Consider the following 12,273-nt stretch of genomic DNA (forward strand, 5'->3'; position numbering starts at 1 on the left):
ACAAGGGTAAGGGCTCAACATCACTGAAGCCGATTGATAGACAAAGAAAATATTTAATGCTAAAAACAGTGTCTGGAGAAAAGACTTCACAAGGAAAACTGGGTCAAAAGCTGAATCCCTTCATGCTGCATAAAGATCCACATAGCCATTTTGGGCTTTACTTCAGCCCCGAAGGAAAAGCTGAAGGCCACGTGTTGGAGCCTTCCAGGGGCTACTACAAATATGTCAGGACACTGCTATTTCCTCTCCAACTCTTGCAGTATTCATTCATCTACACTTTCTGTCTTGTTTGCATTGTTTTTTAGCTCCACCCACCATCTAGAGTGACAACATCCCTTTTCCATTTGGGCAATAGGACCTCTGGGACAGCTGGGGCAATGGTGCAAAGAATCTTTGTGACCCTTCACTGCACTCCTTCTGGGAGATCTGTGTCTTTTTTGAACTGGGGTGCCCAGAAATGTACACAGTGTTCCAGATGTGGCCTCATTAGGGCTGAGTAGAGAAAGAGAATGCTCTTTTTAACGATGGACAATGAAAGGACCTTGCAGACTGCAGCTCCCTGAATGATTGCTGTAGCACCAGAGCAAGCAGAAACTCATGTTTATTGATCTAATTGAAGGTTCACAAACTTGCAAACACCAGTGGGTCCCTCCATGAGAGCCAGGGGATGCTTGTCCCTGTGCAAGGGGCAGCTGGCAAGGAGATTTTTGTCTCAGGAAACCGTATATGATCACTTTGCCATGCACTGCAGAGCTGAGGCACACACCTCTCAGCTGGGTGAGTCACACCTGTATGCTGCTTTCCAGCACAAGCCACTACATACATACAAATGTTCCTGGGTGTTTTTGGCAAGCAGCTTTATCCTGGTACCCCCCTGCACCTCCCCTTAGCTACAGCACTTTGTGTAACTGAGAAATATGGCATATTTATCCCATCCCTCAGGCCGTCTCTATGCTCTTTCACTGTACCTTGGAAACCAAACTTCTATTCTTGCCAACAAATCACTTTCAGACTAACGGGGGAGTGTGTGGTAGGCTTGGAATTCTTTTTTTTTTTTTTTTTTTTTTTCTCTTTTCTTTCTTTCTTTTTTTTTTTTTAATTTTTATAAGATTTTCTTTGCAATCTAAGAAAAGAATTGAAGATCTATTTTTAAAGATTAGCCCCCCCCCCAGCCCCCTTCCACCCACTGTGCTTCAACGACTGAACACTTTGGCTTGCATGAGGATATTAGTAAAACAGTCACAATCTGTAGGGTGCATTTAAAACTACATTGCATAATAGGACAAGCACTGAGCATAACACAACAAAACGCAACGGAGGCTAGGACCTTCTGCAGTATGTGAAGTAAGAAATGGTAGCTCTGGCCATTCATCCAAGGGTGCTGAGGGAGCTGGAGTACATGATTGCCAAACTGCTTTTCACCATCAGAAGTCCTTGTCAAGTAGAGAGGTGAGAGGTCCCATATGACTGGAGACTTGCTATGAAGACTTGTGATACCCATTGATAAGGAGGGTTATCTGGAGGATCCAGGGAACTAAATTCCTCAATGCCAGGGGAGATTATGGAACAAATCATTTTTGAGTGAGATCACAATGCATGTGTGGAACAACCAGGGGACCAGGCCCAGACAGCCTGAGTTCCATGAAAGACAAGTCCTGCCTCAATAATCTCATCTTCTTCTATGGCCAAGTAACCCACTTGGTGAATGAAGGAAAGGCTGTTGATGTAGTCTACACAGACCGCAACAAAACCTTTGACACTGTCTCCCACAATATTCTCCTGGGGAAGCTGGCAACCCACAGCTTGGACAGGTACACTCTTTGCTGAGTAAAGAACTGGCTGAAGGGACAGGCCTAGAGAGTGAACAAAGCTAAATCCAGCTGGTTACTGGTCACTAGTGGTGTCTCCCAGAGGTTAGTATTGGGGTCAGCCCTATTAAATATCTTTACTGATTATTTGGATGAGGGAATTGAGTGTATACTTGGTAAGTTTGCCTATTGAAGCATGTTGGGTGGAAGTATCAATCTGCCTGAGAATAGGAAGAACCATCAGAGGGACCTAGACAGTTTGGATCAATTGGCAGAGACCAACGCAATGAACTTCAACAAGACCAAGTGTTGAGTCCTGCACTTTGGCCACAACAACCCCAGCAAATGCTACGGGCTTGGGGCAAAGTGGCTGAAAGCTGTATGGAAGAAAAGGAGCTCAGGGTGCTGGTCAACACTTGGCTGAACATAAGCCAGCAGTGTGCCTAAATGGCCAAGAAGGTGAGTGGCATCCTGGCTTGTATCAGAAATAGTGCTGGCAGCAGGAGCAGGGAGGTAATCATTGCCCGTACTCAGCTCTGGTGAGGCTGCACCTTGAGTACTGTTCTGTTTCTGCCCCTCACTACAAGAATGACATTGAGGCCCTGGAGAGTGTCCAGGGAAGGGCAGTGAAGCTGGTGAAGTGCCTGGAGCTCAAGTCTTATGGGAAGCATCAGTGTGAACTGAGACTCCTTAGTGTGGAGAAGGGGTGGCTCAGGGCAGACCTCATCATTCCCTACAACTACCTGAAAGGAGATAGATTCTGGTGAGGTGGGGGTCAGCCCCTTCTCCCAGGTAACACTGACAGGACAAGAGGGAATGGCCTGAAGCTCCAGGGGAGGCTCATGCTGGGTATTAGGAAAAAATTCTTCTCAGAAAGGTTAGTGAGGTGTTGGAATAGATTGCCCAGTGAGGTGGCAGCGTCTCTATCCCTGGAGATGTTTAAGGAAAGAGTAGATGTGGCACTGAGTTACATGGTTTGGTGGGCATGTTGGTGATGGGTTGATGGTTGGACTATCTGATCTTAGTGGTTTTTTCCAATCTTGATGATTCTATGATTAATGATCAGTAAATATTCTAATATATTACTTTCCCCTTTTTATCTCCCCAAATTTAAATCCATCAATCTCATAGGTATGTTAGAGCACAGTTAATTCAGTATTTCACTGGAAATAGAACTGCTTAAACAGTCTCTCTCTTTCTCCTTGATACATTTTGATATTCAAACAGACCAATAAATACAGTAATAGCAATGACATGCCCGTAAGATAATTTGAAAAGTGTATTTTTATCATTAGAGTCTGGGGGAAGTGCCTTTGTTCTAATAAAATCCTACAGGACTTGGGTGAGGATAACAAATTGAAAATGCTGTTATTAGTAGCATTGCAAACTCTATTCTGAAATCTGCAGTGTTATCAGATGTAAGAAAAACAATCTATTTGATGAAGTTGAAGGCTACTGCACTCAAGTGAAAATATAACATTTTCCTGATTCTATCAAAAGTCCTTGGGAATCAGCCACCCACCTGAGGTGTACTGAGTGATTAATGCTGGTCATGTGCTATTTATCCCTTAAAATGTAATCACAAGCTCATTATTTGCACATATTTTTGGTAATTTGATTAAGGAGCTGCATGGACTTTAACGGATTCAGAGGAAAACAACATGGAACAGGAGTTGGAAGACAAAGTTTGCCGCTAGGTAAGGATGTTCTTTGGGCCTTTGTATAACCAAATAGTTCTGATTAAGATCCAGCTTTTGCAGTGCTTTAGGCTCCTGTGTGTTTACATCAATCTTACAAAATGTGGGCTAAGGTGATGAAGGTAGATGAGGGGTTATGGCCTTATTCTGTAAAACTGTTGTGTGGCTGGAAGAAATAATATTGCACTTCAAGTCTACAAAATGCAGGGGAGGAAAAAAAAGTGGATTGTTTAAAATTTGAAAAAGAAAGTTGTTTATATTGAACTCAGCTCCCTCTTTGAACAACTACTCCTTACCTCTGGCTCTCATCACACATAGCAAACAGGAACTCTTGGCTAATAATAATGGTAATAAAATAAAGATTATGTAGCTCTTTGCATTAGCATATGATGAAGTGCATTAGAAGTATTTGAGACTTTCTGCTACTGAGGCAGGGGAGGAAGGCACAGAAAAAGTTTTTTTCTTTTGATGTGTATGCAGCCACAGCACCACTCAGTCCTAGGGATGGATGCTCTCCAGCCCACTGGATTCTGATTTCCCAAACTAGTCTGTGCAGGCCTACAAAAGGTTCAAAGCTATCTGTTTAGCTGGGACAACGTGATAAAACCAAGACGTTTTCTTCTCCTTCGATAGCTTTTTGTCTTCCTTCTTGCATTATTTCTTGTTTGGGTTCTTTTTTGGTGTTTTGCTGTTGTTGTTTGTTCGCTTTTCGAAAGGGATGAGATGTGGCAAAGATAAATGAGAGGACCTCTCTGCCAAGTGTTAAATACTAAAGTCTAGAAAGACAGCCTTGTATGAATCAAGAGGTGGGTCTCGGTCAGCCACAGAAAAGCCATGAGGCTTCTGTCTGAAAATCTGCTGGCCTTTTGCTGGCAATTGCAGGAAGCAGAGAAGAGATTGTGCCTGCTCGTGAATTCAAAACAGTTGATGTGAGAATGGAAGCTTATCCTAATTAACTCAATGAAAGCAAATTCAATTTGTCTGGCATCATGTGCATGTTGGATTCGGTTTGGCTAATAATGGTTTGAGTTTAACCCTGTTAAGAAAAGAACTGGAATCCAGAACTTAATGCCTGGAAGCTGATGGGACCCTTCATCTTTGAGGTGTTTATCCTTGTCTGAGGAAAAAGCACAGGAGGAAGAAGAGAAAGAGGAGGCAAAGAGTTTGTGACTTATTTGCTACTAAGAAGCAACTACTTTTAAGATGAATGTGACAGGCTTAAAAGGTGGTTAACACTCAGAGGTCCTCAGACAGTAAATGGTCTTAGGCACTTTTTGACTCTGTGTGGGCTAGGATGACATTCAAATGCATTGTGTTCAGCCTTCTAGCTGGGGGACAGGTGAGAGGGTTTGACAGGCCAAGGAAGAACCTGGTGTTCCAGGCAGAGAGCTTAAAACACAGAGAACTTAGTCATACAAGCCTCGACCCTTTGTTGATTCCTGTCATTCATGGTCTTTTGGAAAGCTGCTTGATTTGGAGAAGTTTTTTCCTGGACCGTGTGTTCTCCTGGAAATGTTTCCTCTTTGTGTAAGTATTGGTTGAATTGTTCTCATTGAACAAATGTCTTGCATGTGCTGAATCACACCCCCATCACTGCTCCCTTGCCTTCTCCCAGAGTCCTGATCCCACCTTTCACTCTTGCCATCGCTTAAAGGCTTCTCCCCACTAAGGCAGTCACGGTGTCATGAAATCACAGAATGGCTTTGGTTGGAAGGGACCTTAAAGATCATTCAGTTCCAACCTCCATGGTGTGAACAGAGTTGCCACCCACCAGATCAGGCTGCCCACAGCCCCATCCAGCCTGGCCCTGAACACCTCCAAGAATGGTGCAAGTATCAAGAAAGGACTTTTGCAATGCAGTGTGTCTCTCCAAGCAGCTTTTTTTTAATTGATTCCATACTCCTTGTCCACAGATCTTCTCCAAGGCACCGTTCTCCCTTTCCTCTCCTGCCTTTCCTGGTTGTCCCACCAGAATGTATTGCCTGACTGTTCCTTTCCACTTCCCATCTTTCACTGGACCCATACAGAAGTACATCCTAGTCTCACATTAAGCTCAGTCAGTGACTCCACTGGATTCTATGTTAGAAGTGAAGCAATTTTAGTATAATTCCAGCAACGAATCATAGAATTATAGAATCATATAATGGTCTGGGTTGAAAAGGACCACAATGATCATCCAGTTTCAACCCCTGTGCTGTGTGCAGGGTTGCCAGTGACCAGACCAGGATGCCCAGAGCCACATCCAGCCTGGCCTTGAATGTCTTCAGGGATGGGGTATCCACAACCTCCTTGGCTGAGTTCTAATGGCTGTGACTCGAGCTGCTGGTCAGACTCATGAACATACTTACATTGCTGTTTGTTTATTTATATTTTTAAAATATTTAAGAGAAGCCCAAATTCTGTCAGTCTAAGGAAGATATAGTGCCAGCACGTAGGGTGTCCTCTCTTGAAATACTACTGCTTTCCAAATGTACCCGCTGTATGGTTCTCATTCTTTACTTTAAAACATTAGGAAACTATTCAGCCTTACCCACAATCAGGGGATTTGGACCTGGACCTCATCTATGGATGCCCCATCCCTGGAGATGTTCAAGGCCAGGTTGGATGGGGCCCTGGGCAGCCTGAACTGGTAGTTGACAACCTTGCTTACAGCAAGGGGTCAAAGCTTTATGATTTTTAAGGTTCCTTCCAACCTAAGCAATTCTGTGATTCTATTATCGTTGTAGGCCCTTTGCAGTGGGGACAAAAGCAACACTATTCTTTATACCACTTAACCCCAGAATGCAGATGCCAGGTTTGAGTTTGCCCATTCCTCACCCTCAGATCCCTGCCTTGCCCAAATAAGCAGGTCACTACACTGATGCACTATCTGCAGACAGCTGTACCTGACGGATTTCTTTTCTGCCTGTCCAAAGCTTTACAGGTGTGTGAGAGTCTGGCTCTTTTCATTTGCAGTGGGAGATACTCAGAACTGTTTAAATGCCATCACAATAAAAGAGAACAGGGGTTATTTCTCCCTGTAACACAAAATAAGGGACAGTTTGCAAGGAAAGATTCCTCTCAGGAGATAGCAAGCCCATCTAGAGGAGAAAAATGTTAAATACCAAGAGCTGAGCCACACTTGGTACAATATGGCACGAGTCAACTTAAGTCAAATAAAGAGTGCAAATCCATACCAGCTGAGTCTCTGGGACCTGAGAGACTCTGGATGAGCTTCAGCTGAGGCTGATTTTGCACTGAACAAACCAGCAGTTCATAGCCAGAGTCTCTGTGTTTTAGTTGTTGGGTTTTTTTTAAGAGCAGTATAAAATTGGAAGAAAAAAAAAAGCTGCTACCAGTGACACAGAAAACTCTTCAGTAGCACTGACTTGCAACAGGAAGGAATCCCAGCACAGGCTCAGCTGTAGCAAGGGATTTCAAGCAATTATTGCATCTTGTGTGAGATCAAGAGGCTTCTGTGCAGGACCTGGGGAAGGTTCTACAGGGAACAGGATGTGCTGCTCTGCGCTGACTTCAGCTTGGTGGAAACTTGATAGCAGCAGGATTTCAGCTGCTCGTTTCTTTGAGATTACCCTGTATCACAGGGTGCTGATGAGACATGTAAGGTAGCTGCTGTCAGGGATCCAGAACTGTGCTGGGATCAGTAGAATAAATCCAAAGCTTTAACAGAGAACCAGAGACCATCTTGCTAGTACTGACACCTAAATATTAATGTGGGAGAGTGAGAGATAAGAAACCAGAGTCTCATTTATTGCTTCTTGGGAGAGAAAGGCATGTTCAGCACTGACAAGTTTGCTTTTTTTCATTATTCTGTTTTTCCTACAAAGAAGCTGTTTCAAAACTACTTCCCGTAGACTCTGAGAGGCTGAGAAATGGAGTTGAACAGGGATGGCTGTAATTTCCAGCAAACCTAAGTAAAGAATTGTTATCGACAAGACTTCTACCAGACTGCAAAAAAAGCCAGCAGCCATTTTTTTCATGCCTCATGCTGTCTGTGATAACAGTCAGCAGTGGTTGGACAGCTCCTGCCTCGTTACTGTGACACAGTGCTCAGTGGGTTCAGACAAAATGGGACTGGGGTGTGCAGGGACTGATGGTTGCCCAGAGATGCTGTGGATGCCCCACCCCTGGAGGCATTCAAGGGCAAGTTGGATGGGGCCCTAGGCAGCCTGAGCTGTGGAGGTAACCCTGCTCATGGTGGGAGGTTGGAACTGGATGGGCTTTAAGGCCCTCTCCAATCTAAACCAGTCTATGATTCTATGATTGATACTCAGAAGCCACCTGGAGACTTCTGCCTGCAGATCTATGGGGCAGCCAGGGACAAAGACATGGAGGTGGGAGTGTTCAGCGAAGAGGTAAAGAGGCTCTCTCAGTGCTGGGATGATGGAGCTGTTTCTTTCCCAATTTGAGAAACCATTTTCCAAACCATGAAATAGTTCTATTACCTGTAACTGATGGTTTAAACTCTTTGCAGCTCTTCAAGTTACTTTAGTGAACTGCATTCTGTGAATTTTCATATGGTACCTCAAATTCTCTTTAAAGCTCAATTTGTCTAAGAAAGCCAGGGTCTTTTTGTTAATCGTTTCAGAAGTAAATTCTAATAGGATACTTTCATGGGGCTGAAACTAGATGGTCTTTAAGGTCCCCTCCAAACTAAGCCACACTAAGATTCTATGATATGACTGTGTAAGGACAAGGTTTCAGAGCAATGACTGGAGGAGAAATGCATCAGCTGTCATCTGTGACCCCATCCCACCTCTGACCATGCAGATGTGTTACTGCAGCATCTGAACTCATGGAAAATTCCCATCCCTTTCAGTTGGGTAAAATTAAAATCCCAAGGAGAGTGGTTTGGGAGGAGAAGTACGGCTCACGTGGTCCATTCTCTTTGATGTTTCATTAGGATTCCTTCACACATGAGCATCTCATTTTTAAACCATGATCTTGGAGACAATTCAGATCAATAGTGACTGGATCACTGGCCCCCTCCTGTGTGATCAGAGGGATTTAAGACATGGACAGATCATCTTGAAGCCTCTCTCTGCTTAGATGTCCACATCCTCCTAATCAGAGCCTTTGTTCTAAACTCAAGGGTGCAATAAAGATGTGGCTGGACCTGCATGCTAAATTATCCTCTCATCCTGTAGGTGATCCAATTAAGCCAAATTTGAAGACAACCAGAGAAGTTCAAGGTCTACCTTGCTGCGCATGAAGTCAGCAAGTTAATAATGGACATTGATCTTGAGGGCTGTCAGTCTGTCTAGGGCTGGGTGGGAGAGATTTGAGTTCCTTTTTTCAATACCTCATTAGATTTCATACTGCAAACATTACACTCTGTAGCCTGCAGCTGTGAAAACACTAATTTGAAAGCTATTATTTTTGATATTTTTGAGAACTTGCTGCCACATTTATATATATATACATATGTTTTTTGGCTTTTTGTTGTTTTTTTTTGTGTGTGTGTGTGTGTGTGGTTTTTAACTTGAACAGTTATTTCAGTTTTAGTTTCCTCCCCATCTCTCTTTTTTTTTTTCCCCTTTAGTTTCTGAAGTAACTAAAACCTTCAGAGCAGAGGGGATTTACCCAGTACCACATACTCTAAACATGCAAATACAACAAAGTTTTGCTCATTATACATATAATGCAAGATCTTTCCATGAATACACTCTATCCACATGTCTTAATTTAATACCTTCTTCTCCCTTTCCAGGACTACAGTTTCACTGCTCTGGAAGCCTCTTCATAGAGTCAGAGAGAGGCTTTGGGTTGGAAGGGACCCCAAGCATCATCAAGTTCCAACTCTCCTGCCACACACAGGCCTGCCAACCTCCAGAAAGCCACCAGTCTCCAGAAAACCACCAGCCAATGCCTTCGACCACATACAATTGAAAGAACTGTCCTTGCCTAAGACTGAATGATGCTATCTGCAAAAGGAATTGCCGTGTTTCAGTGCCATGTTCAAGCATTTCTGTCTCCCGTTTCATTTGTGCCTTCAAACTTGTTTGCTCCCTGGATATCTCTCTGCTCTATCTTCCCTCCCAGATCCAGAGTCCTGTGGTAGGCAGTGAAGACAACATTTAACAATAGTCCTCTACCTTGCATATCAGAGGGACGTCAATGCAAAAGCTGGCCCTGGGAGTACATGTTAAAAAGACCCACGCAAAGAAGTTAGACCTCGAGAAAACTAAGTCAGTGCTGTGTCTTTTACACTGATGAATGGAGATGTACTGTCTGCCCTTCTGCATTTGCAAGATGGCTCTGTTTAAAATACACTAGTTTGTACTGAGATGTGACGAAAAGCCACCTTTCTGTGTGACTTAAATACAGGCTTGGAAAATAATGACAAGAGTTAAAGTGTGACTAAGCACTTCCAGGGGCTCTCATGCTTGACACAGAAGGCAGCTGGTCATGCCTTTAAAGTCCTTCTTAACAAGATTAATGTGTTGCTCATTATTCAGAGGTCTAGAAAACGTATTAAATTCTTACGCAATTATGAAAGTAACTAACTGCTTGGGGATGTCCTTATCCCTCCTACATCAGGACTCCTGAAGAACCCTCACGATGGTGGCAATGATGTTATTTTACAATGCAAACTCCTGTTTTCAGAATTGCTTATTTTGTAACGAGCCTTTAGTTTACCCTCAGGTAAGTCCTTAGCTTTGTGCCGTAATACTCCCAGAGTAGACAGAACTTGTGTTGGTGTGACAAAAGACAACCCATTGCTGCTGGAACCACAAACTCCAATTCTGAACCATGCTGTGCAGTCATTGGCATCCAAGTAGGAAGGGAAATACAGTTTTGTTGGCCCTGGTTATTACTGAATGCAACAAACGTCTCCCCCAGCTGAGTCTATGCTGGGCTAGAGTTAAGCCATATAAGAAACCTGAATTTAATTTCCCTTTTTATTTTATTATTATTTTTTTTAATCTCCTCGTCTGTGATTCACTACTGAGAAATGACTCTCTTCTACCTTTGTATGTTGTAACCAGATTAATATAGCCCTGTTTCACATATATCGGCGATGATGGCCAGCAGTTAACGCACCTGAGATTGAATTAAAAGACTCTTGACCTAAGATCATGAGTCATCCACGCAGCCTGAGCTCAGGAGTCAATCTTTGATGCTGGGGCTAAGGCACATTCGTGGATGAAGGGGATGTGAGGCTGCTGTACAGAGCTGGGTGATCATTCTGGCCTCATTGCTTTCCTGCCTCTGGATTCCTTCAATTTTCCACCAGGCTCCCTTGAAAAGATAAGCACATTTGAAATTAGATGCATAAAAAGTTTTGAAGGTGTATCTTCATATGCAAATGCTCATTCACAAGGTTCTACAATGCCCTGCTGAGGCCACACCTTGAGTACTGTGTTTAGTTTTGAGCCACTTACTAACAAGAAAGATAATGAGGTCCCAGAGAGTCTCCAGAGAAGGGCAGTGAAGCTGTGAAGGATCTGGAGCACAGGTCTTCTGGGAGCATCAGTAGGAACTGAGACTGCTTAGTGTGGAGAAGAGGAGGCTCTGGGCAGACCTTATCACTCTCTACAACTACCTGAAAGGAGATTGTGGCGAGGTGGTGGAGTCACTGTCCCTGGTGGTGTTCAAGAAATGGGTAGATGTGGCATCAAGGGACATGATTTAGTGGGTAAATTTTGGTGGTAGGTGGATGGTTGGACTAGATGACCTTGGGGGTCTTTTCCAACCTCGGTGATTCTTTGATTTCAAAGGTTAGCTTCCACCTGGGTACTTGGATTCACCTTACAATGCAAATGCTGCCAGTACTATCAGGAACCATTTCTGGATGAAAATGCTGCAATTAAGAGAGCTTTACTGGTGTTTGTTCTGGACAAAGACATCCTATGGAGATTCTGTACTAGACAATATTTGCTGCTGGAAAACTTTGCCAAATCATCTACTGGTGTTACCTCTATAAATCATTTGGATCCATGGCATGTCCACTGTGATGGCATTAAGAAGAAATGTACATACTGTGGAAGGTTGGGTGATGCCAGCATTTGGCAGAGTGCTCCTACTGATTGGCTAGGAGCAATTTCAGCACCTGAACCTTTGTGCATGTAGACAGGCTTTAGTGCGTGGAAATCTGGTCACTGGTCCCCATTTGGCCCAGGTGAGTGATGCTGAAAACCCTTGGTACCAACAGCAGGATCAGCAGCGAATATCCAACTCATTTCAGTCTTGAAAGTAAGATGTACATACTACTGAAACTAAAACTGAAATCACAGCGGATGGTACCTTGAGAGCTGCTGGTGTGGACTGGTTGGACAACAGAGGCTGAACACCCTGCTTTGGAGTACCCTTCCCGACTGAGACTAATGGAAATTTAACTGCTGTTTGTGTTTGTGTTTCCTCAGTTCCATGGCACTCATCCAAGGTTATTCACGTTACTCACAAACCACAAGCACCAGAAATAATTCTATTTTTTTTTTTTTTAATGAATTCTCTCTCCCTCTCTCTCCCCTACAGACCTCCATTTATTTTTATATTTATTTACCTCCTAATGGATTAGGCTGCTTTTGGCTACAGTGAATTCAGGTTCATTTTCAGATTGAGGAACGTGATCTTAAAGCTATTTTTGACATTTAATCTGTTGAAGTAAGAATAAAACGTGACCCTTCATTTCCTGAATGGCTCAGGCAGAATTGAAAGAGATGATTACTTAAGGTACAGGACAGGTTAGATATTTCCTTCATTGTAATGACAACTCACAAGTCTCTTAGCATCTCCTTTTTGGTTTTCCTTCACTTGTGCTCTGA

General features: G+C 43.4%; 1 long non-coding RNA gene across 2 annotated transcripts; it reads left to right on the top strand.

Annotated features, from left to right (window-relative positions):
• Nucleotides 1-1,170: 1,170 nt before the first annotated feature.
• Nucleotides 1,171-10,716, top strand: LOC146761663 (uncharacterized). Of its 2 annotated transcripts, none has more exons than XR_014942386.1 (3): nt 1,171-1,913; nt 3,432-3,505; nt 9,216-10,716. It is a non-coding gene; the product is annotated as an uncharacterized LOC146761663 (long non-coding RNA). The 2 variants fall into 2 exon arrangements; XR_014942387.1 differs by having other exon boundaries at nt 1,171-1,811.
• The last annotated feature ends 1,557 nt before the right edge of the window (nt 10,717-12,273 follow it).

The sequence above is a fragment of the Coturnix japonica genome, chromosome 2, assembly GCF_054131305.1.
Source record: "Coturnix japonica strain WE chromosome 2, WE-NBRP24, whole genome shotgun sequence".
Classification (NCBI taxonomy): Eukaryota; Metazoa; Chordata; class Aves; order Galliformes; family Phasianidae; genus Coturnix; species Coturnix japonica.